The sequence below is a fragment of the Xiphophorus couchianus genome, chromosome 7, assembly GCF_001444195.1.
Source record: "Xiphophorus couchianus chromosome 7, X_couchianus-1.0, whole genome shotgun sequence".
Classification (NCBI taxonomy): domain Eukaryota; kingdom Metazoa; phylum Chordata; class Actinopteri; order Cyprinodontiformes; family Poeciliidae; genus Xiphophorus; species Xiphophorus couchianus.
In genome coordinates, this window is record NC_040234.1 from 11,380,803 (window position 1) to 11,407,376 (window position 26,574).

At 37.9% G+C, this 26,574-nt stretch overlaps 2 long non-coding RNA genes across 2 annotated transcripts; one reads left to right on the plus strand and one right to left on the minus strand.

Annotated features, from left to right (window-relative positions):
* Positions 1 to 685: 685 nt before the first annotated feature.
* Positions 686 to 26,237, plus strand: LOC114148832 (uncharacterized). Its single transcript, XR_003596360.1, has 2 exons — positions 686 to 922; positions 24,750 to 26,237. It is a non-coding gene; the product is annotated as an uncharacterized LOC114148832 (long non-coding RNA).
* Positions 15,357 to 22,962, minus strand: LOC114148833 (uncharacterized). Its single transcript, XR_003596361.1, has 2 exons — positions 20,877 to 22,962; positions 15,357 to 20,765 (listed from the first exon to the last, which is right to left on the minus strand). It is a non-coding gene; the product is annotated as an uncharacterized LOC114148833 (long non-coding RNA).
* Positions 26,238 to 26,574: the final 337 nt, after the last annotated feature.

The window sequence follows — 26,574 nt, forward strand, 5'->3', positions numbered from 1 at the left end:
ATTATTATTATTATTGCTTCCTCACTAAAGAAGAAAGGCAAACTTTCCTGCCAGCATTTGGAATCACTGAATGAACCTTTCTTGACAAGACGAGAGCACCGGACTGGATTCAAACTCTGGTTCCTGTTGTGCGGCTCAAGCAACGACGGCAAAACTGTTGTGCACCTCGCTGCCGCCCTGCGCTCTCCCTGAGAACCAGCAGTTTCGAGTGGAAGAGAGGCGTACGTGGTGCACCACACATTCTCGTTTTGACGACGCAAGATGTGTGAGAGCTGAATGGCAGTATATGGGATCTGTAACTCAACCGCGCTATGCAAATGCCTCTTCGTTCCCCTCCACCGCCTCCCCTCATGCTCCTTCCTCCACCTCCACTAGGCGCTCAGGCGCACCGACCTGTATATATATAGGCTGATCTTGGAGAGCCTATCGGACCCGGGCGGTTGCGCGCACTTTGGTCGGGATGCCGGTCCAACACCCCAAAACACGCGAGCTGAGCGGATGAGACGACTTGATCGCGGATTTGGATGATGGGGTTTCTCTCTATAGCTGTAGTGCGCTCAGATGTGTGCGTTGTTTTTTTTTTTGTTTGTTTTTTTTTTTTTTTTTTTTCCCTCCCTCTCACGGTGGCTCGTGGACTCCTCCTCCTCCCTCCCTCCCTCCTCCTCCCTCCTCCTCCCCGCTTTCTCTTTTCGCAACATTGACGCAACCAAAAAATACTGGAACAAAAGAAACAACTTCCTTGAAGCTTTGCTGAAACTGCACTTAGTCGGGGAATGGCAGCTTGCTGTCAACTTGCCTCACTCGGGTGGGAAACATCGAGGTGAGGGCTGGCCCGGCTGGCAGCGACTGAGTGAAGAGAGAGAGAGAGAGAGAGAGAGAGGGAGAGAGAGATGCGGGCGATGACTCCGGAACAGACAACCGAGTAAGTACGGATGAGACAGACACTTGAGTAATTTCAACTTTTCCTGCGTGACCTCTCGAGTGAGCAGAGGCGCGAGTAGATCTGAGCGGCTGTCTAAAGTCTCTTCGTGATTGTGGAACTGCCGGGTGTAGAATATTATAGTAACAGGCCGAGATACTCATTGTGTGCATGTGTTTTTCAGAATGAGAAGTTTGTCAATTTGCAGCCATTGACAACGGCGGCGTAACCAAACCGTCAACTCCAAATATGGGCTGGGTATATACTACGCTGTTTAAATGGGGTTTCTATGAAAAGCGTACGAATGGAGAGGCAATTTTTCGCGTGAACGCGAATGTGTTGGTGACATATACGCGCAGCAGCCGGGTACAAGAGGATCCCAAACATGCCCGTAACGTAGCGGCGGTTTCTACGCTTTTTCTTTTTTTTTCTTTCTTTCTTTTAAATTATAAACCCGGGAGGTTTGTCGTGATTTTAATTGAACTGTGCAACTTTGCTTTGAGGTTTGACGCGCGGTCTCCACGGAAGATCGCTGCGCTTCCTCGTGTCGGTGTTTTTTGTTGTTTTTTTTTTTTTTTTACTGCACGAACAAAGGGCTGGATGGAGTAGTCGGTTCCCGCACAGAGCGTCGGTGGGAGAGAGCGAGCGGGCTGTTTACAATAATAACACGGCGGCTGTGACGTCACCGCGAGTGACGGCCGGAGCGGCCAATGAGGGCGCCGCTTGCCATCAGCAACACGCTATATTTGGAAAGGGGTTACATCATCGAGGCGCAACATTTTGACCAAAGAAGGCGGGACTTCCGCGGGAACTCTCCAGTTTGTAGTCCAGAAACAGGACAATAGACACACTTTTAAGTGTTGTTGTTTTTTTCTTCCTCTTCTTCTTCTTCTTTTTAAAGCGTACATTAGGATTTAATACACAATGTAGAGTTTGTAACAACGCAGGCTTAAAAGTGCCACATTTAAATAAATTAACTAAATTAGTAAATAGTAATTTACACTCTAAATCAAGAAAGGTCCAGAATAAAAATGTCATGTGAGTAAGATAAGAAGGTAAATAAATAAATACGTGATATTTAAATAAAGTGGTTCTAGGATTGTTCTTATGTATCTCTTTCTCAAATACAGTAAAGTCGACTTACTTTGCATTACACTCGGCTGTATAAAAGTCCACTATAAATGAAGTTGGATTGATTGACTGTTTTGAATTCATCAAATTTATAAATTTACCGCTGAGATAATTTTGTGGTGGGTATAAAAAGGTTCACACACCCCTGTTAAAATGCCAGGTGTATATAGTAGGCGCACGGTCGAACTACGTCTCTTTCTGCCGGAGAAAACAACCAGGCCTCACTAAAATCAAAACCTTCCCAGTGGTAAGTTTTTCAATAATACACTGTATGTGTCATGAATTATTGTAGTTGCAGCTTCATTTCCTGGGGTCACCTTTGCTCAGACGGAACAAGCACTTTTGTCAAGTTAGATTGAATCATAAACAGCCCCAAGACCTTCAGGTGTTTAATAGAAAGCTGAACATGAGGAGCTTTCAGTTTTCAGCATCACTATTTCTAGCCGGTATTTTTTCTACAGGTAGACTCATACCAAATAAGGCTGAATGCTGAAATTAAAGTAATAGTTTGAAGGTGTGTACTCTATTGAGCAGTTTATTGCAGCTTTTATTTTAGTAATTATTTTTATTTAAAAGACTTGCTTGTTTTTCAGTTGAATTGTACAAGATGTTTGTCACGAAAAAGGTTCAAATAACTCAGATGATTCCTAATAGTCTCATGTTTTAACAGTTGGATATTTAGCAGGTGTGTGAAGATTTTATATATCCACATTATTGTAGATATTAATTTACGCAGTTTTGGGGAGTTTTGCCTTGAGCAGCATAGCAATGCCTCATCCCATTTGTTGCCGCGCCCTGCCAGGAAGCTGAATTAAGGCTATAGACACCTTACCCTCACCTACAAGAAAGACAGATGGAAAAATTTCTAGTCATGAACAACAACGTCATAGAGAGGAAAGTCCCCCAACCATCACAGTACGAACGGCCATCTGCCATGACCGAATGTGGGCCGAGGGGACAGAGCACAGTCAAACATAAAAATCAGGCTTCTGGCACTCGGTCATAACAGGTTTATATGATTTCATAACATGCTGTAACACAGGAACCATGAATGAATTAGTTAATGACTTAAATGCTAAAAACTTAAATAGGATTTAATTATGCTATACGTACTTTGATTTATACTAAAATTTGAAGCATTTCCAGGCAGACTAAATGACTGAAAATCTAAGACAGAGTTAAGATCTGATTCACTTTGCGCTGTGCTGCTTTAATTTGATATCACATTTCATGTTTCAAGCTAGAAAATTATCCACTTGTATTTAAATAGCCATTCAATGCAAACCTGATGAGTGCTTCAACATTGATGAAATAGCCATTTGCATAAACTACTGTGACATTTTTGAGACTGGAGTTGTTTTAAGATGAAAAGAGTCCACGCTTGCTTTTAGCGTCAACCCCTGGGACCAGATAAACTTTATAGTGTACAATGTGAAGATGCAGAAAATAAATACCTACTCACTGGTGAATTAGTAACTAGTTGAAATGGTTTACCTTCACTTCAGAAATGCTGAAACATCCCTTTAAAATTATGCTATTTATTTTAAATAGCTTGGTCAATACCCATTTCTGGGTAATACGTATGTTCCTTTTTCAAGAAGCTGTATCCAACCTGTAACTGTTGACTTCAGTTGTGTTGCTGCCAACTAAAGAAAACTTTCTTCCTAAATACAGTCAAGCAGCAGTCTCTACTGCAGAGAGAAGAAATATATTGTTGACATTTGTTAGAAATGACGTCAAAATTGCACATTTTTTCAACCATGTCATGGGAAATTACAAGGAGCCAGTGAGGCAGAAGATAGAACTTGTAGAGAATTTTCCTTTAATCTTGATACTCATTGGTGTCTCCCACTTATACGTATTTGGGATTTACTTGTTTTTCAAATTTGCACTGGCCTTGGGATTTTTATTGGCATTATTATGATATATCTGCTCTGATGCATAATGGTGTAAACTTACAGTGAGGAGAGAGTAAGGTTTGCCTCGATTCATGCTGTTTCTACAGGGTATATGTGAAATATAATATATATATATACGGTATATACTGTATATATAATATGTGAAATTGTTTTAACAATATTCTTGCGGTGACACATGGTATTGGCAGCATCATACTGTGTGGATGAATTTTCTCGGCAGGGGCAGGCAGTCAGAGTTGACTGGAAGTTGGGTGGAGCTACATTCTGGACGAAAACGTGTTAGAGGCTTTGAAAAACTTTAGAAATGCTCTTCTCCCAGAATCTAACATCTCAGTATTTATATATATGAAAAAGCGGTAGAGGCATGACGCCAAAAGATTTGTGGCTGGAATTGCAAAGTACAAAGTACAGACTCAGGGAGCCTGAATACAAATGCCAGACACTCTTCAAAATTATTTTTTATATAGCTTTCCATCATCTTTGTGATATTAACTACTGTGTATTGGTCTATCACTTAAAGTCATAACAAAAGTTTGTGGTTAACATGTGACAAAATGTGAAAATGCTCAAAGAGTGTGAATACATTTGCAAGGCACTGAACTGTAGCATTACATATTTTAGTACTGCACAGAGCAAAGAAGGTTTGTCTTACTTCCTATTGACAAATAACTCAAAAGTTCTGAAAATAGGAATATTATTTGTGCCACTCAAACAGCTCAAATGAGTCACGAAAGAAGAGGTGTGCTTAAGTATAAGAAAAAACAGTGGTACAATACTCCTACAAAGTGGGTTTGATCTATTGTTTGTTAAAAATCATGTGATAACTGACATAAATGATCTGACATTAAACGCATCTGAGCAAGAAAGACAAGGATCTCTTTGTGAAAGACAGCGAACATGGATTGTACAGTCATTTAACAACAATGTGTAACAATAGTTATAATAAAATTATAATAAAGCTAACAAAACTAACAAAAAATTCAATTCCTCAAGGAAAAGGATAGAGTGAGCCATACACGGGATATAAAACAGGGGTCTGTGACTTCAGTCTCTGAGTGGCACTGTCCCGCAACTTCTGGATGCATCCCTGGTTCAGCAGTGAATGACCAGGACTTTGCAAAAAAAAAAAAATAATTTGCCGACGTTTAATGGAGGTAATTCAGATTTTTGATACAGGGATGCATTCAAAAAGCTGCTGGACAGTGGCACCTGAGGACATGCATACATACTGTATATATGTGTGTATATACTGTATGTGTGTGTAGTGTAAAGGCTTTTTTTCTCAAAATTATGAAGACATGTTTGAAATTTAAAAATCTGAGCAGCTATTTTACAATGTTCTAATTTATACAGTATACTCTGTATAAATTGAACACAAGAAGTATACTGAAACATCTTGACTGAGTTGATTTTCTTTGATTTTGTTTCAACATTAAGAAGCATTATTGTGTCCCTTTATGTGTAAGCAATAAAGGGACGTTTGGGTGATGTATGGGTAAAATGCCAGAGAAACAAAACTTTCTAGAACTTGCACAGAAAGAAAATGCTGGTTGTAGACGTGGTCTAGCAGTTTAACAGGATGCTTTGCCCTCATAGAGCCATCTAAATGGCTCTAGATGGATCTCATACATCAACACAATTGTTTCCTAACTTTACCTTTGAGAGGAATTTAGTTGTGCTTTTTAGATCAGTCAGACTATTACGCTTTTTTGTTTTCTCTGCTTTGCATCATTTGCTATTCAAAGCTGGGGTGTGTAACTTTTATTAAAATAAAAGTGTTTCTGAATATTTGTTAAAACTGTCGTGTGTCGTGACTATGTTGTGACAGTATGACATGAAACAGATCATTTGTGAAAAATTTCAACTCCCTCACCTTCTCCCAGTGACACTGCTGCCGTCTGAAGAAATGCACCACTCCCGGTCAAAAACTACCAACCAGAGCCAGGAGGAATGTCTTAGCGATGTCAATCAAACTCATGTATGTGTTGCTCAATGACGCTCCTCCTGGCTCTGATTTGTTGTTTCTGACGGAGCTTTATATTTCTGTTAGCACTGGGAGCACTGGGAGAAGTTAGAGGAGTTCCTTTTTTTTTTTTTTTTTACAGATTATCTGTGTCTTTATACTGTCACAACGTTGTGACAGATTTAACAAATATGTAAAAGACATTTTTAGAAAAGTTACATACTCCATCTTTAATGAATAGTCATTTTCATTTGCATGAAATCCTTCTCTTCACTCGTCAGCATGCAGCTGTATCTTAAAATCATTGGCAATTTGTTTCAGTCAAAAAGACTTAGTAAGTCAGACTTTAAAAACCACATTTTTCAAGGTAACTCCTCTTCCCTTGGATTAGATCTTGTTTGTGTTGAGCTCTTTGTGTAATCCCTCTTAGCAGCTAGCCTTAATAAAGAATAAAATGCTGAAGGGTGTGGACAGTTCACTCAAGATAAGGAAAAAAAGCTACAAGAACAGGAAGCGACATGAATCGTGTTTTGTTGGGGGATTTAAATCATCACAAAAACCTTTCTGGGAATTGGGCAACCGCTCACAACACCAGATAGGGCACTGGAAGTTTGAGTGAGGGAGAGGGAAGAACTAGCCTCTGAGGTTAGTAGTCGAATCTGTCACGCATCATGCATGACAGCCTTTGGCCTTTTGGCACCTGACTCTACGTTGACAGTAAAATTTGAAGACATTTACGGTTTGCAGAGTGTTGCACAAGTATTAAATCGCTTGAACCTTTTCTCATTTTATCATGTCACAACCATAAAATTGCAATGTACTTTAAGCTTTTTTATTGACACTGATTTTACTGAAAAACCAGCACAAAGTAATGCAAGAGGTGACATGATATATGGTTTTTCTTTTTTTCTTTTTACTAATTAAAATCTGAAAAGAGTGAGAATATGTTATATGTGCTCAGCCTCCTCATATTGGAGTTTGTCGATCCACATTTCGCTGCAATTACATCTGCTACTCTTTAGAGGTATGTCTCCACCAGCTTTACTCATCTAGAGATTAAAATTCACATTCCTCTTTGCCAAATAGCTCAAACTCGGACATACTGGAAAAGGAACATCAGTGAACAGCAATTTTGAAGTCTTTACACAGACTGTCAATTAGATTTACATCGTAACTTTGACAGGGCCATTCTAAAACATTACTATGCTTTGATCTAAAGCCTACCATTACTGCTGTATTTTTGGGGTTTCTGTTCTACTGAAAAATAAACCTCTGCCCCAGTTTTCTTCCAGAATCACCTTGTATTTAGTTCCACTTAACCTCTTATTAAATCATACTATTTTCTCTGTCTTTTCTGATGGTAAGCAACCCCAGAGCATAATGCTGCCTCCACCACGTTTCACTGTGGGGATGGTGTGTTTTTGATATTAGCTTTCAGTTTTCAGTGCATGACTAATAATTGTCCTGTCAACAAATTCTGATGTCTGCAGTTCCTCTGGAGTTATTATTTGTCTTGTGGTGGCATGTATGACTAATACCAATCTAGCCTCTGGTTTCTCAGTTTATGTGGACGACCATGACTCTGTAGGTTTGTATTTGCGCCATACTCCCTTGGGTGGTTGTTTTATAATGTAACCATCTCCTCTACTGTATCTCTGACCTTTTCCCAGATCTTGTTCTATAATATTTTCTAAAGAGCCTCTGAGGCCTTCACAAGACCGCTGTATTAATCCTGAGATTAAGTTGAACTCTGCTCAGTAATTAGATAGGTGCTGAAGACAGGACTTTAGTTAGGGAGCGGGTGGCTGGACACACTTTTCAGATTTGTATTTGAACAAATTGTTGAAAACATTGTATTTTTCTTTCTCTTTACCCTTACGTCACGTGAAATCAGAACAAAATGTACTGAAGTTTTGCTTGTATTGTGACGAAATGAGGGACAGTTCAGTGTGAAGAAACACTTTTTTTCAGAGCTGTGTACGTAAGCAGTGCACTTTGGAGTGAGAGGGTGTTAATTTTAAGGATCATAATGAAACTTCTGTTCTTGATGCGGTGTCTCACATCACGTGCAATATCTGTTTGTCTTATCTCTTTTTATTAGTAAAAAAAAAAATCTCAGTTCCTGTCATTACTGGAGTGAGCAGTGTTTTCCTTCCTAATTGTCCCTTATTTGTTATGTAGCCACAGTCTGTGGTATGAATTATGCCCACTTAATTTGATTGTTATGCATCAGAATGTGTGTAAAACTGTGGTGGCTCAGTCAAACAAGGCTTCTTATATTGTAAGATCTGAACTTGCTGCTCTGGCATGTGACAGTTTCACAGAACTCCAGCTGCAAAAGTATTTGTTTTTTTTTTCCTCCTTTATTTCAAGCTTAAGTTATCCCAGATTTAAAGTGAGCGTTTATTAGTGTACGAAGTGTAAAGTGTGGTTTACGACCAATTTCACACGTCAAAATTTCCATGTTATTGGGTTGCATATGTGTGTGCGCTGCACACTTTTTTATAGTGCCCAAGGCTTAATGTGGCCACCTCGCAGCCTTTTGCGCTAAAAAGAGGTCAGAGGTCTCTGTTGTGTTTTTGGGATGACCTGCGAGTGACTATTAGCCATTGATGAATGTGATGTCCCACAAGTGTGCGGGCCGGACCCCTCCAAAGGGGGAGGTGTCACAACACGCCCTACTCTAACCTCGCAGCCAACCCCACCTCAGCGAGTCCATAGACAGCCGCTCACACACTCACACACACACTCCGCCCTGCTGACAGGAGCACAAGGGGGCAGCTGCTACAGATGTCTGAGAGGGGGAGGGGAGCTGAGAGGACATCAATGGAGACTCTCTGTAGTATGGAGTTCTCTGTGGGGCTCATTGTGTTCTTTAGAGACCAAGACGAGGGAATAGTCAGTGTTAATATAGTAAGCTCATAGTCTTTTATACTTTGTTGCAGGGTGTAGTTCAGAAGGATTTGTCTTTTTGGTGTCCAGTGTCCTGAAATGTTACATAGGTTGATAGTTGCTAAAATGGGATAGTTGGGAAACATCTCGCAGTGTGAGACGTAACTTCTAGTTTAAGAAGTGATGCCCCTAATACTTAGTTTAGTATTAGAGGCATCGTATCAGGCATAAAACTTGATTTCACTTCTACTTTTAGAAAAGAAGAAGAGCATATTTCACGCCTGGTTGATTTGTGATGCCTAATTTATCTCAAGTATAGTGATAGCCTCAGTAAAGGGAGCTCCATGAAAACAAACACCTTGTAAAATCACCTGCTGCTGTTGTTGTACGTTGACGAGAGCAACAAGTTTTTGTCTTCTGTGGTGAACAGCCTGTTTAATTTTACCCTTGGCCCCATTCTGATCCATTTCTGTGTTTTCAGTGTTTCTCCAAAGTAGCCATACCCTTTAATTGTTTCACATTTAATTTTTCTGTTACATGAGTGTATCCTATTTGTAATTTTTTTAGGCAGACCAACTCAAATTAAGGTATAACCGTGATTTGAAAGGAAAATTATACATGGCCTTCAGTCTTCTTATAAGCAGGAATTTGAAAGACGGGTGGGATACATTTCAACCCACTTTACTCTTACACCCTCAAATAAGCTCCAGAGTAACCAATTGGCCTCAGAAGTCACCTTATTGGGGAAAAGAGTTTTACTACTTCAGCTCAGTGTAAATGCATTTGTTCTGTGGAGACCCTAAAGGTGTTTCTTCAGAGAACTTTATACAAACAGCATCATAAAGACACAAGGACACTGCAGACTGTTCAGGGAGTTGTGGAGACATTTTTACAATTGCAAAAGCACCAATATGTCGCTGTTCACCTAAACAGATAGGAGAGGCAACACTATATCAGTCAGAAAAGTCAATAAGAGGACTATGGGGACTCTGGAGGATCTGCAGACATCCACAGCTCAGGTGAGAGAATCTGTTGACAGGGCAGATAATAGTTACACACTCCACAAATCTGCCCTTTCTGGAAGAGTGTGACAAGAAGAAATTCATCATTGAAAGAAAGCTCATCAGCAGTTCGCAACAAGCCATGTATGGACACAACAACTCTGCTTTTAGGTGCTCCAGTCATGGGAGACCAAAGCTTAGCATTTTTACTTACATGCAAAACAATATATGTGAAAGAAAAGTAACACTTTATCAACAATGATAGAGTGGCAAAAATTCTCCAAATTTTTATTTGAAAAACAATGTGTGATTTTCCTTTCACGTCACAACTGTGCACTTCTTTGTGCTGATCTGCTTGAAAAGCATTGTATTTTCTGAACTTCAGCAATAGAGGGCAACCTGCTTGCCGCCTTTTACTCTGTTGTCTTGCACCCTGACTCTCTGTGCTCACAGAGAAGAGCGACCAAGATGTGTCGCCAAAGTTTTCTCTTTGGTAAAACTCGCCCAAGAGAAGGTATGTGCATTCAACAGCCACCCATGCTCATTAGACGTCTCAACATGAAATCAAATTACACTGAACTAAAGCCACCCCAGTCTGGCAACTCGGCAGACCAGGTTTGCCTGCTGTGGCCAAACACCATGATACATGACACTGTGGCTCTTGTTTAGCTGGCCTATCAGAAGACAAGGGAGAGGCCGTCTCTGTCTCCGTCCAGCTAATGAAGAGATGCATTATGATGTGATTTCATTTGGGCCTGCACAAAAAAAAAAAGGAAAAAAAAGAAGAAGCTGCTGTGGTTAGCAGCGTCTGAGTAGCATGGTTCATTTGTGTAGTAACATGTGACTTGTGTTTTCGTGAGTCATAAGGATCTCCTGCCTAATGGAAGGCAGTGTGCACTCATGTGATGCTGACACAATGCAGGGTGAACTGTGTAGTATTCTCCACCGCTCCGCTTTGCTACTGTTTTGGCACTACAAATGCAGGCCAATGAGTGCATTTCTAATTTTTGGATTTTGAAACCAAACAAACTTCAGTTACAGTTGAGATTGCAAAACAAGGCATTGTTTCTAAAAATCGTTCTTCCTGTATTATTTGCCAAGCTATAAGCATAGCATAAGTCTGCTGAGGATATTTAGTACTACGGTATGTGTGTGTGTGTGTCTAGGAGTACAGCGTGATATCTGTCCCATGGTCACGGTCGTGTTTTTTTGCTGGCTCATCCCTGCCTCTCCACATGCCTGTTTAACAACACAGAGCTCCTCCTTACTGGCTTCCTGTCCAAACCAGTTTATCTGTAAACAAGTGTGTTTTTTTTCTCTCCGCCCTATTGTCCACACTACACCAGAATGCATATACAGTGGGCGCCCTCTCTCTTTCCCAGTTGGCTTTTGTGCTCTAAAAGTAGAAAGCGACATTTAAAAAACTTTTTTTTTTAATGAAAACACAGAGTTGTGCAATGAAACATTGGGCTTGTTTGAGAGGAAAGATTTAACACTTTAAAGATGTTATTACCTTGACTGGAAAAAAGTGAAAAGTTTGGATTTTAAGCATCTTTTGCAGTGTGTGTACATTTTACTTAAAGTACATTCAATGCAAAAAAAACACCAAATCTTACCAAGTATTTTTAATCTTGTTTGTAGTGCAAATATTTTATTACACTTGAAATAAGACAACACTAACTTACAAGTAGCTTATCAGCAAGATATAGAGGCTTGTTTTCAGTAAATATTTCCTTAACATTGATTAAAACGTTCTTGTTCCACTGGCAGACAATTTGTGAAATAATCTGCCAATAGAACTAGAACTTTTTCATCAATATTAAGGAATTATTTGAAACAAGCTCCTATATCTTGCTATTAGGTTACTTTAAAGTTAGTTTAGTCATATTCCATGTGTGCTAAGATATTTTCACTATGAATTAGACAGAAAAAAAATACTTGGCAAGATTTTGTGTTTTTGCAGTGTGTAAAAGTAGGCATGACAGCAGCAGGGTTGCTGTTGAAGAGTCCTGTGTGTACACCACACCACGATGGTCAGCTAAAATAAACAGTGTTGCCAGTGTGATCCTGAACTGAAAGAAATAGTTATGTCATAATTTTTTCACATCAAATGCTCTCAATCCAAATCCCGTTTATAATGGGTATTTGGTCAGACGGAAAATCAGTGAAGAATTTTTTTATTTATTTTTTTTTAAATGATGCCACCGAAATTGAAACTTAATTAAAACTAGAGCGGGCAATGTGATGTCAGTGCAATTTTAGATAATGAAGAAGTGTTCTCATTCAGACTGAGGGAGAAAATAAGCCAACTCCAAATTATGACTGAGAGGAAGAATTGCATCATGAATGTTTGTGCTTACTACTCACTTTTGCTCCCATTAACCCTCTGGGGGGGGTTTATCCCTGAAATATTAGTCACTAATTCATATGTTGTTGACCTGATAGGCTTGGTAGACAAGCAAGATGCTGACTATAGGTAACCACCGGCACCAACTCTCTCTCTCTCTCTCTCTCTCTCTCTCCCTATATATATAAATATATATATAGCTTGTATCGAAAACATTGCTGTTCATTTGCCTCTTTAAAAATCGTGTCTAATAAAATTATAACTGTTAAATTTGTTTTTGTTACAGGATAGATCGAAATTTTAAAAAAAGCTTCAGTTAAAAGTTTATCACTAAAACTGATATGATATTTTTCCTTTTTACACTTTTACATCAGACAGTTTAAATGACTGGAAACATTTTATGTTCTACTCCAGGAATGTGTTTCATTCAGGTAGATTACCGGTGGTGCACTATCACCAACCTCTAAGAAAACACCAGCTTCTCTGTTAATAACCATCCAATGCAAATGTAACTATAGTTTGAAGATTTAATAAAAAAAATTTAAAAAAACATTCACACAAACCAGCATTACGTTTTTGAGATAGAAATTCTTCAAAGTGATTCGAAATAAATACACTTTGGCTTCGGCTCCTTTCAGATTAACTATTAGCTTCAGCCTCCTGTTCCAATTACGGTAATCTGGATACAAAATAAAGATGCCAAGAGAATTATCTACTGCAGGTAAGATATGAACTGCTTAAACAGAACAAACAAAAAGAGAATCTGAACTATTTTTTAAGATAACTCTTTTGGTGTTTTTATTTAGTACAATCCAGAGTTGGCTCTGGAAATTTACGCAAAAAGCCAGTTTGAGAGATGCCAAGACCAAAACAAGCTTCTGCTGTGCTAAAGGAACCATGTTGTCAAAAATGTCACAGCAGTTAATGCTAACATTAATTTATGAACTTTCTACTTGTCATTATTTTGGCTTAGAGCTGTTATTTACACAAAAACATACTGTTATTTAATGCAAAAAATAGAAGTAGTAAGCAGTTTGCCACCAGAGGTCCTCCTGTTTAAAATGTACTGAGAAAGGAACATCCAAAGCAATTTTTGTAAGAGTAACTGCCTGAAATAACACTAAAGTGGCCTAAAAAGCAAAAGTATTTTAGGAGTTTAAGTTAATGGTATTTTATTGATTTTACCCTGCTTGACTTTTCTGTCAAACAGAAAGAGAACAGTTTATATGCTCTGTTCCCAATAAGATCAGTGGTAGCACACAAACTCCTTCATATATTTTTCATGTAAATAATCATTTAGGTAATTTTTTTTGTAAATATCCTCTCAATGCAGACATAAAAATAGTTTGTTTTAAAAATGTTCATAAAATAGCATGAGGATAAACCATTGTGATGTTTTTGACATTGCATTGTTTTAAGTTCACTTAGATCCTGGGCAATCTCAATCTTGCTTCTATTTGGACTTATTTCTATTCTGGATTTATGCTAAATGAAGACACTAATTTGGATATATTTTGTTTCTTCATCAGGGATAAATGCAGGGAACATTGCTATGTATTTATAATGAAAACGTTGTGCTATACATCCACGTTTATAGCCAAAACTGCATGCCTAAGTGTTTGAGAATTAAAACATAAACATAAAACTGGGATTAAATTAAAAGATATGTCGTAACATTACACTAAGTGGAAATGTAATGACTAAAATATAATATAAATAATGAAAATAATGATGGATACTACTGATATTTATAGAACCTAAAAGCCAAACTAATGCTTGTAGAAGTTTTAGCTAGTGTAAGAGTTATCTACAGCAGGTAAGATACAGCTTATCGACTTTTAACATAACCCCACTTTAAATATTCTAAAATATTCCTTTTATGTATGTTGGTTATATGTATTTGCTCAATGTAGCTTTTTTATGTTTACATATTTTTGAAAACGTCTTCTGCACACTTGCAAAACAAATATAAGGTACGAATAACCCTTGAGTGGAACTAAAGAGGCAGGCAGATGACTAATTTGTGTCTTCCTGGTAAAGTACAGAGTAGTGTAACCCTGAGGATAAATAGAACTTCATAGTTGTTTTGATGTGGGTCACCCAGTTGACACCAAAGACTTTCAACAAGCTCACTATACAAACAAGATGAGTTTTAGGTGCTAAGAAACATGACAGAGAACAGCACTTGATGTTACATTATGTTAAGGATTTGGTGCAATGTTGATTCCAGGACAAATGCAGTAGTCCGGGCCTGTTCATGACTTGGCGTGTGCTAATAGGGACTTTTCTGTTGTTTTAATTTCAGTTTAAGACTTTTCCAGCCTTTCAATTCTAATTTTTTAATAAAACCACATGCTGTGGCGTTCGTTTAGTAGCAACATTTTGCTTTTGAAAAGTTTAACGTGATTCCCCATACATCGTTTTGCTGCAAATAGCCAACCTGGGACACAAAGAGTTAAAGCTGTCTCTTTTCAGCCGACCACTGCGGAAAGCTGTGACATCAGCACAGAGTGCATTTTCAGCGTCCAATCAGCTGCGCCGAATCCGCTTTGCATCCAGCCAATAGGGAGAATGGGAGGCTCTATCGAATTTGAATGAGCAGTGTATCTTTCGGCGCCATTTTCGAGTGAGCAGCGATCGCTTCAACAGCTGCGGGAAGAGGATGCTGCTGCGAATATAGAGAGCTGTCGCTGAGACGGAGAGAGAGGCGGGGGGGTGGGTGCGGCGAGAAGAAGCCAAGTGGTTCAAACCCAAACTGCGTTTTTAGAGAAGAAAATCCTTTATTTCAACTGGAACACAGGTATTTACAGCCACAGATGCGAACGTACGTTTTTATTCTGGTAACTCGAGCGGACTTACGGAGAGGAAATACGTGGAAAACAGGAGGGAGACCGACCGTGGCGGGGAGACGTTAGCTGTTTGGCCAGTGTTGGCAGCCTATACTATTCCGAGCGGTTAGCAGGCTAGCTTAGCGAGCTACCTCAAAGAGAGGGATTTCTGACTTCGCTGCGCTGTAACGGTAAAGGGAAAATGCGCTCATACAGTGGATTATTTTATCAAAGGATGATGGAAACCACTCCATAAAAAAAAAAAATACACAGGATTTTTTTTTCCTTTTTTTTTTGACACAACAAAGGTGATAGTTAACTTTAGTGTTATTAGTGAAAGTTGAGCTGTATTGGATTTTTTTTTTTTCTACATTGACCATGTTTGAGCGGGAGGCGCAGAAGCTGCCAGGTTTGAGGCAGCGGAGAGTCGGTAGTGTCAACAAATGCACACGGCACTTGCATTGCCCTGGGAGGGAAAAAAAAAATCCAAATGGAAGACCGGGACGGACACTGTGCTTTTTGTAGTAACTTAATTTTAACGATCTTGTTAGCAAAGGCAGACATTTTGTTCGGGCTTGTGAATTGGGATATGTGGACTTCCGAGGTTGTTTGACAGAGGACACCTGGTAAGTTTGTCATTATATCGCTCTGTGAGCTCAAAACTAGTAATGACAATAATTTTTTTTTTTTAAAAGTTAGCTAGATGTCTTCTTAAGCTACAAAAATGACTGTAAATGACAAGTGAAAATTTGTATACTAATGGCACTTCACTGTGATTTTATCCTGTCAAATGCTTCGCATTCGCTTTTTTTTTTTCTCTCTTAAAAGATGCGAATACCTTACAGTGAGCGTTAGATGATCTATGTGGCTCCAAGCCAAGTGACAGCAAACTACGACTTCAACTTCAGATTATTTCACTTGAATTGTAGCAGTCCTTAATGTAACGAATAGTTATCCTGATTAGAAACCATGTTATGAATTTAAATTAATAACGTGAAAAAATATATATTTTCGGTGCTTCTCCCGCCTAACTTTGATGTCTGGAGTTTTGGATCATCGTAGTTTGGCTTTCGGGCGTCGCTTTCTGCTTCCATTTGCCCCTTTTCACCCGTTTAGGCATCGCTGCACTTTTTCTATATCCTGATGACTGATTTATTTTTAAGTGTAGGCAGAATACCTCGTGGTTTTCTCGTAGGATGAAGGTTGACAGACCAGAGTCACTCATCATCATAGCACCCTTAAATGCGATTATATTATGCAGCTATATATTGTATATATTTTTTTGTATCTCTTTCTGGAAATAAGAAGAAAAATGGGAGCTCTATGTATTTGATCGTGTGAACCCGCCCCTTTTACTTCCTTGCAAGTAGAGATCGGTTTGATGTGTTGCATAACGTGAGGCCTTTTTCATAGTTTTATAGCTTTAACTTATTTAGAGACATTCGTGTGAACACAGTTAAATAGATTTATAGATCATTTCAAAAAATAACTCAAATGCTCTGAAATGAGACACGGCAGTCACCTCTGTAAACTTGAACTGCCTTTTTTTTCCCTCGCCAAGCCTCCTCACATCTGGAAGTGTGCTTACTTATAGTTTTTTTTGTGTGTGTGTGTGTGTGTGTGCTGTCATTTTAAATACATGACACACAGGAGTTGAATGGAAATGTAGCTAAGCAGCTCTGTTATCGTTAGTATTTTCTCGTGGCACTTTAATATAATAGATGTTTCTGAATTGGGGCAGCATATTCATTGTGAAACTGCTCTGCTCATCTGGTAAGATTTTGGTTATCTTTGTGGGCATTTTGTTCAGAGAGAAACTGGCTAATCTGCTGTGATGGAAAATTGTTATGAACACACAGCAAGTAAATTATTGTACAGCTGCAGAACTTAAATGTCAGGGTCAGGATGAAGGCCACTTTAAATATTATTGTTATGTTTTAGGTTTCAATATGTGTGATTATATGATTTAGAATATGGAGTAAAATGTGTAAATCACTTGAATTTGCTCCAAGTTTCCATTTTACTCTTGTTAAAAAAAAATTATGAATATTTATTGTTAATGAAATTGATGAGCAGCATGGATGTAAATAAGAAGTTATGGTCAACAAGCTTGATGGGACAATATTGGCATTGAGCTGTCAAAATATTCTGCAAGGGCTTCTTGACATTTTTTTTTATATCTATACCTTCGAGCTAAATCTTGTTGTGATGTTCTGGCATTTTACCCACATTGTTTTTAAAATCTAAGATTAGAAGGCAAATTGCTGACACGCCATAGACATCTAAAAAAAGAATGGGGGGGTGGGGGAGAGTGCTGACCTACATGGAGCGTGTCATGTGCATACAAAAAAATACATTAGACATTTTGCAGCCATAAGCATCAGATCTTTGAAATCCAATCGGGTGATTTTGAAGGGGTGCCTTTATTTTTCAGGCAAGGCAGCATCACTGAAATTAAATTGACTTTGCTCAAGTAATCCTCTAATATTTCCCCCTACATAGTTTTAAGTATATTTCCTTGTTTGTTACATAATAGATATCAAAGTGAATTTTTTACAATCAGGAGTCATGAATTGTATTTGTACTTTTTTCACCTTTGGTAACAGATTTTTCCATGAAGTATCTGACGTACCCGGACATGTTAGATGAATACTTTTTGTGAAGAAACAGCTGCTTGTGTTAGCACATGATATTCCACCCTGTAGTGATAATCTGCTTTAAATGCTACAGGTTTATGTTTCCACTCCACACTCTGGTATTTACCTTTTCACCCTCTTTGTAGTGCACTGTTGTGCTGTTTCAGACTGCCAGCTTGACATTCTGTGACTCATCATTCTGTCTCCTCAGACCCCTCTGGCAAAATGGGCTCCCACCCCCCATTTCCTGGTGAAACTGTTCCTCTTTTGCATTTGCTCACATGTGTTTGTAACCAGACTGCAGAACCCCCTCTCCACCCACCCTCCTCTTTCTCTGCCTTCTTTTTGCACTACTCAGCATAAACTTTATAGTATTCAAATTTGTTTTGACAGGAACCGTTTTCATGGGTCCTGTTGGTTCATTTCCAGGTATTGGCCCTGGTTTCAGTTCTGCATCTGATTTGCATAAAACAGAAGCTGTCACATTTCAGTCACTTTTTCTCCAGATATAATTCAAGTTCTGTAATCAGTGAAACGGTTGTCTTTTTAGTCAAGGATTTACTGAAATTGCAAAAAAAAAAAAAAGTTAAGATGCCGTCTCGAGGGAAGGAAAGCGTTTTCTTTTGCATGATGTTGGTTCAGGTTCATGTCAGTAGTGGCAACACAGCATGTAATTAAAGAAAGTTCTTGCAGAAGTTCTGTATGCAAAGGTTTTGCTCTAGCTTTTTCTACTGTTATTCTTAAAATGACTTTACAGCGAAGACTTGCTTCTCATTTAAAATGTTGCCCTTTTTTTTTTTTTTTAGCAATATGCGTTACTGTGAGATGTGTAGGTGAAGATTTAATATGACATGAACTGAAAATGTGAAAATCCATAGTCCCACAGTTAGGTTATGTACTGTAAACACAGTGTATTTAGGCAATATCTTTAAATGTTTTATTTTATTTTTTTTTAAACTGAATGTCAAGTCATTATTAAATTTTAGGTGGTAAAATGATTATTTGTAAAAAGCACTTGCAGCAAAACACGCATGGTGTTTCGGTGACTTTTAGTTTTGGACTCTATATTTGTAATTTAAAAATTGCAAATCAGTGCAATTTTTCTTTTAACCTTTAAATAATTAAGAATGCACGTGTTCATCTTTTTAATTAATTAATTTTTTTTTTTTTTGCTTGCCACTATTGATACACATCATGTCACTTTATATATATGTAGATGTATAAATAAATATAATCTCATAAGAATGTTTATTGTAAAATTTTTCCACTAAGTTCTGTATTACATGTACTTCTGTCGTCACTGTTGTATTTGATGTTGATCTGCTTATGTGTATTTGTCAGCACAGAGCTAGACGTGTTGCTGGGCCAAATATGGAGCTGCTAGGAATTTTTGTAATCACACAACTTATAATTATACCACCACATAATTTTCTTTATACCTTTGTAAATAATATACAACAGTCAAATTGAATGTCACTGCAAGGTTTCATTCTTTTAGCATAAAAGATGATGAAGCACAAGTGGGAGGGGAAATACTTTCTTACACTTTGAATCACTCCAGTTTGTGGCATCTAAATATACGTGTATTTTCATTTATTTATTTTTAAATAACAGTTTAGGTTGTGTTTCAGTAATTGCTCCACAAGTGAATAGGCGTGTGAGCCTGCTCTCACACTTTTGGCTTGCTTCCTCTTTTGCCCCACTTGCACAAGGGAGTCTGCAAATGCAGCATACTCAGTTTAAACATTGCTGTTCTTTTGCATGCAGTGCTTTACAAGGATAGCAGAAAAAAAGGACGACAGGACAGTTTCTCTATTTTTTTAGTTTTTTTTTATTATTATTTCTTCTAGGTACTTTTTGATGACTTAAGTTTAAACTGAGTTCCCTGGTCATACATATGAATTTCAATTATTGTGAGGTGTGTTGTCTGTTTTTGCTCCTTTGTTTTATGTAAAGAGTGAGCGGAGCCCTCGGATGATTCAAATGAAATCTAAATGTATTTGCTGAGGACTGAGCCCCTGCAAAGTTGGTCCTTACATTGTGGGAATAGGTGCACTTGTTGAGTTTGGATTAAATATTTCACCTGACTCATCGTGGGCGAACTGATGTATTTAGAGGAAACAGTGTTGTGAGTCCTTGGGGAAGCTTTACATTTGCAGCCCTGATTTACACTGGATCTGCTAAAAATATTTAGTTACACTTAAGTGGTAAACCTTAACAGAGATGTTCTGTAAATAATGTAGGACATAATTTTGTTAGCAAATCAAGCGGACAGTTGCAGTCAAATAAATAGTGACACTACAAGTGAGACAGTATGGATATTTTTTTAAAATTTATTTTAGCTTTGCGTTCAGGTTTGTCTTTATGAATCTACACTTCTTAACAAATTTAGAGAGTCGGCTATCAGAGTTGCACTTTAACAGTACATGGATAGGTTAGTGTGTACCTAAAGAGGAAGAACCCTCTGCTATTGTCCCACGATAAAAAATTAGTCCATGTGGCCCTCACCTACCAAGCCTCTGCTTTTAGTGCTTCACTGGGTGTGCAAGAGTTACTGCCTTATCTGGGATTAAGATTTCCCATTTCTGCATGAAGCAGAACAAAGTTCCCTGCCTCTGTAGCTTTTTTTTTTTTTTTAATTGTTGCCCAAACTTGTAAAGTGTTAATTCAGCTGAGGAAACAGCTGGTGTTAATCTGCCTCCCTCTTATTTTTTTTTTTTCTTTCCTTCTTTTGAAAGTACCTGTTTTTTCCCCCCCCCAACATGTAATACAAGAGTAAAAAATAAATAAATAGATAAGTCGGTGTATTTATCAATCAGATTTTTTTTCCCCCAAACATTTATCTTTTTATGCGGATAGATGAGGAGTATTTTCCCACATGATGCCATTTCTTAGTCTGTGCTTATGCAGGTCTGTACCACTGGCCAGAAGAGGCCAGGCCAGATACTTGATCCGGGGTGCTGATGGGTTGTCATGTCAATGTCCCTGAACCCAGTAGGGTGGAGGAGGTTATACTTGACCTTTCAGCCTCAGGGTCAGGTGACTCTTTGAGGTCATTGTGCAGGGAGCAAGTGTCAGGAATGGGTTAAAAAGGCTGAGCATTGAAGGTGACTTGTCCGAGCATGCTTCCTTAAATGAGAAAGAGGAAGAAGAAAAGGGCAGGGTTAGTCGTTGATGAGAAGAGTTTACAACCAGACTTGTAAAGTAATTACTAGTATCTAAGGAAATGTGTTGGCTTACCTGATTTGTGCCTGATGAGCAAGGTGAAGCGTTTGTTGCTGGAACTTCAGTTTAAAATTTACAAGCATGCACCTTTCCTTTTTACTGTTACACACACAGAGAGACACTTTTTCCACATGCAGCTTTGTAACATAAAATATATATTTTTTGTAAATATTAGTCTAGAAAAAGAAAACACCGAAATTCACATGATCAAGGAGAATTTTTTTTTTTCTTCTATTTTTAAAAGGAATTGCTTAGATTTTTTTCCCCACCCCCAAGCACAGTAAATGAATCTTGCATCAATTGTGCTTGGACGCACATATTTTATCCAGACAGTGTTACAGATGCTTGTATTTAAATATTTCTTTCTACTGTGACTTAACTGTCGATGTGCTTTTTGACAGGGGATGTGGTGTCTTTTATCCTGGTACTAATCTATCTACATCTGTGCAGGCTGGTGATGCAGAATATCTTAAAACAACTTCTACATTTTTTATTTAATTTTTTTTCCTGGAAATATTTTAATAATAAGTGGATAACATATTATCCACTTAAAATGCGTTCTTTTAAGGGAAGGCATTTTCTCCCTAGTGTGTTTTCTGCAGTTTCAAGGTTATACCTTGTTTTAATTTTTTAAAATTTTGGAATCTGATATTGTTTGACTTGGCAGACATTGCATGTTTTGAGAGGAGGTGTAGTTGTTTTGAGCTTTGAACTACACCGTATGTCCCATTCATATAAAAAAAATCTAATTCCTGGATGTAACATTTTAATGGATCTACACTCTGCCAAAAGTCAAAAGCTTAAGTTTTCTACTCTTTTAGGATAGTACCATGATGCTTATCAGCATACTTATGATATAATCTCTAAATCTTTTTTTTCTTCTTTACTTCGTACATATTCAAGATTCACAAATACCATTTTTGCTGCCTTTAAACTTGGTTTTCAAAAGATTCTTTCAGGTAGTGAGAGATTTTGTTTTTAAATTATGTTTTACTGTGTTTTGCCAGTGAGTGGCTAAAATTTCGTTTTAGATGTTCTGCTTTAGGTATCCACATTAAAACCTTGGGGGGGGGGGGGGGGGGGGGTAACATGCTGAACTCATTGGCCCTAAGTGTCTTCCACACACTGTGCTACTGTCTGTAGTGCCAGGGTGTTAATACAGCTGCTGAACCAGTCTGGTCTGACATTCTGTCACCTAATAAATTTCTGATGCGTGTCATTGTTTGAGAAAGCATTTATGCCTAAAGGTAGGAAGAGTCACAAGTCCCATATCTTTTAACTATGACTAAAGTTAGTCACGCAAAAGAAGCTTAACACACACTTTTCATGCGAGTTTTATGAATACTCTTATTAAAGTGTTATTAATCTAAAAATTCTTAATATAGCCTATTTGTTAACTTCTCACAATAAGGTGACGACATTAGTCGAAGCATTTTCAAATTTCGCTTTCATGTCAGAAGTTCACGTACGATTTCCTGTTTTTCTCTTCTTTACCACCAAATATTAAGTCCACATTAAGCTATTAATAGCCATCCTGTATTGACTTGTGAATTAAATTATGCATGTAGCCTCTTAGTATTTTAGTATCAGGAACAAGCACCATATAAAAGTCTAGTTTTCATAACAGAATGTGTTCTCTCTTTACACAATAACATTTATTTTAGAACCTTTGTTTATCAGACAGCATAAGTGGTAAATAAAAGCTACACCCGAGTTCTCAACAGCTTTTATATTAGCTTTACTCCAATTAATCCACCATCTAATATGCTGTGGAGTTTGTGCTGACAGACTGACCTGCATTAGTTCCCTGCGACATTATAAAGAGAAGTTGAATGTGATCTTATTAGATTCTGGCTATTGAGTCCATTTCAGAGTAAAGTTATAATCACAGGTCCATTGAGACCTCTAGTGGCAACACCACATCCCAACTCCACTGGGACTTCTATCAAGATCTAATAACTTTAAGCTTCACATAGATTATAATTGCTAATTTGAATATCATAATTCTCCAGAAGGTTTGACAAGCGTTTTCTTTATATATATACACACAGTACAGACCAAAAGTTTGGACACACCTTTCTAATTCAATGGGTTTTCTTTATTTTCATGACTATAAGGCAAGAAATCCCACTTATTAACCTGACAGGGCAGGTTGACCTATGAAGTGAAAACCATTTCAGGTGACGACCTCTTGAAGCTCATCAAGAAAATGCAGAGTGTGTGCAAAGCAGTAATCACAGCAAAAGGTTGCTACTTTGAAGGAACTAGAATATAAGGGGTATTTTCAGTTGTTTTACACTTTTTTGTTTACTGCATATTTCCACATGTGTTATTCATAGTTTTGATGCCTTCAGTGTGAATCTACAATGTCAATAGTCATGAAAATAAAGGAAACTCATTGAATTAGAAGGTGTGTCCAAACTTTTGGTCTGTACTGTACATAGTTCTTTCTTTCTTTGAATATAGAAATTATGTGTTTTTCTTCGGTTGCTGGTTAGTTTTTGAGCAGTTAATTTCATCCCGGTTAGGGTTATTTATTCAAACACAACAACAAATCTGTGTATCTCACCTTCTCCCATGGTTACTCATTTGATTTTATTTTTTTTATTAGTTTTTATAAAATATAGAAATACAACCTTCACCGTTCTCATAAGAGTTAAATATTAGTGTTTCTTTTAGTTATTACTCTCCGTGTAAGTCATGATACAGGGAAGTTACTATCAAACTGAATACACCCCACACATATCTTACAAGTGTCTTGTGATTATTTTGCTTATGGTGCTTTTTTAGAGTTTGGAAATAAATTTGCTGCTGCGTTTGGAATAGTTAATGCAGTCAACTTGACACAAAGCAGCGTGTCTCTCCTGTTTGTACGATTAGTAACTGATTATGTTCAGCTTTTTTTGTCGCTCCCTGGGTTTTACAGAGCAGTTTTGCTTCTGTGTTTTAAAACAAAATATATAAAATTTTAATCTAGAGGTGCACCAATCAATAATCCCAAGAGATTAGAACGGGGCCTATTTTCCGTTGATATAACTCTTTCTATTCATTAAAGCATCAAAACTACAAACTCAGCATTTCCAATCTTTAAACACACTAAAAGAAATTTGTGATGAAATGGAGAACATGTAATTCCTTAATTATCTTCTACCTGCTCCTTTTTGAACAAATTATGTAAAATTACATGTCAGTTAGCATGATTGTTTCTTTTTTTCTGTTTTTACTCTTTTTTTTTTTTTTTTGCCTGTTATAAGTAAATAAATTTTCCTGTTAGTTCAAAACTACTACCTCTATCAAAGAACCTGCAATACATGTTTTCCTCTGCATGTTACATTGCAATGTTCTATTAATCAGAATGACAGATCGGAAATCGGCAGTGGTCAGGAAAACTGTGATCGGTACATCTCTAATTAAACCACTCAATTTACTTAAATACTTGACCTCACAATATAAAACGCCCCTGTTGCACCATGTGGCCAGTGGGAACGTCTCCAAGCGTTTTGGGAATCCTCATACTACATGGCATAAAGCTGATCTTTGTCAACACTACTTCCAGTGCTGTGGCAACAGTCTGGGACAGGCCCCCTTCTCTCAACATTTCAACATGACGACGCCTTCGTGCATTAAGCAACGTGCGTGGAGAAATAGTTTTTGAATTTAGAAAGACCGAACAGTGCCGTTCTGTGGAGAGGCTGGACCTCGTCCTCATCCAGCAGCTCAGAGACGCCGAGCCAAGAACTTTGTCATCCGACATCAAACTGGTCTCGTTGTGCCCAAACTGCTGTAGCCAGTCTCTGACATGTGAAAGTTTTCCCCCCCCATCCCCCCAAGTAGAAAACATTTCTTTTGCAGAAGTCACAGCCTGAATTGTCCTGTTCTCTGTTTCAGATGGAGACGGAAGACGTGGATGCTGATGGTCTCCGCCCTCTTACTTAGATGAATCCATCATGCAGATTTGAACAAGGCAAGTGCAGAGTGCCGAAGAGGAGGAGCAGATGTTTCTGGTGATGCTGTAGCAGCACAGAATGGTTTGTGGGTTACTCTGAGATGCAGGCCATACCGTGCTGCCGCAATAAAGCCTGAATAACACAACATGCAAGCGATCACCTTTAAGCCCCTCCAGATGTCTTTGATGACCACTGGCTGCCTGAGCTCATGTTATCTAGATAATTGTGTTGCTAATGACAGTGACGAAACGGTTCCAGGGTATTTATCATTCTGACTCGCTGGTCGCCTTACTGTAGCAGCACGTAAATATTGGAGTTAAGACTAGCTGAAGTCTCCAGTATTGATCGTGCTGCTGAAGCAAAGCTGACCACTCACACACTCTGAATGCTCTCAGACCCTCTGTAGGTGATGATGGGTTTCATTACATTGAATTGAAATTTTTTTTTTTTTTTTTTTTCAATGAACTATTTTGTTTGAAGATTTTAAGTATATCTTGTTATATGTGAATATTTTTGAGAAATAAAAACATTAACTGATCTCGTTTGTGTTTTTCTTATTTATTTATTTCCCTAATAACGACATGCTTTAATTGTATGTTAACCTTTTTTTTGTTTGTCAAAGTAACACTAAACACGTTACAAGTGCTGACTCTTAATATTTTTCCACAGTTGTCCCAGAATTACAGCCGCTAAGCAGAAGCGCTCACCGGGGCCTGCACGGCCTCTGCCGCGCTGCTCAGATGGTCGTCAGATCAGTTTATGCAAACATTAGAAGTATCTGATTTAATTCGTCAGGGTTTTCGTTCCTAATTTTCAAGAATAAGAACATGATTTTTTTTATCGTCACTCTTTATTTTTAAATGATCTTGCACTTTTAAGTATTTGTAGCCGCTGTAAATCCCCTAATGTCTGCGGTTACGTGAAGTCCTGCGGTTTCGTAACTGGTCATCCCCCTCTGCCCCGCTACCAGACTCCTTTTCAAGCGCAGTTGGACGCGAAAGCGTTTCAAGTATTTGCTATGCGCTCAGAATATTACTGGCGATAGTCTCAAATTTGATTCACCAATTTTTTTTTTTTTTGCCTTGTGGGTTGTGAAAATAACTTCCGTTTCCCGTTTCTTTTTTTCCTAAAATATATACACAAACATGAAATGGAAGATATTCAAAGCTAGTCTAACACCTGCTTCACAAATATTAAACTTCTCTTTGATATCTAAATTAAAAAGTGACCTTTTTCTGCTCGTTTATTAAATCATTACATTTTCATTAACAAACAGGGTTTTCGTGCGGGGCCAATATTTTGTCCGCCTTATAGCGTTTATATTCACTCCGGCCATATCGGGCCTCTTCATATTTATTTATTTATTTTTGTATTAAAAATAAAAGAATAGCCTATTAAACTTCATAATCATTTAAGTAAATGTTACTTTTTTTAAAAAAAAAATCCGAGATTCATTTTAATGCAGCAATATTTGCGGTTTTATGTAAAAAGCCCGTTTCACCTTGAAGTCACCCTGCAGAAAATATGGCTTACATATTTGAATGTTTTACGTTGAAGTGAATTGCCTGTATTTTAGCTCCCTTTAAATTTCCCCAGACACTCTTAAATACCGACTGATCATTATAACGTGACGAAACTAAATCTGTCCACATAAAAATATACAAATTCTTAATTTGGGAGCTGTAACGTAGCAATTTTTCTTTACGCTGATTTTATTTCTTTACGCAAATTTGCGTGTTTTCATAGTTTGTGAAAACGTTTAAAAT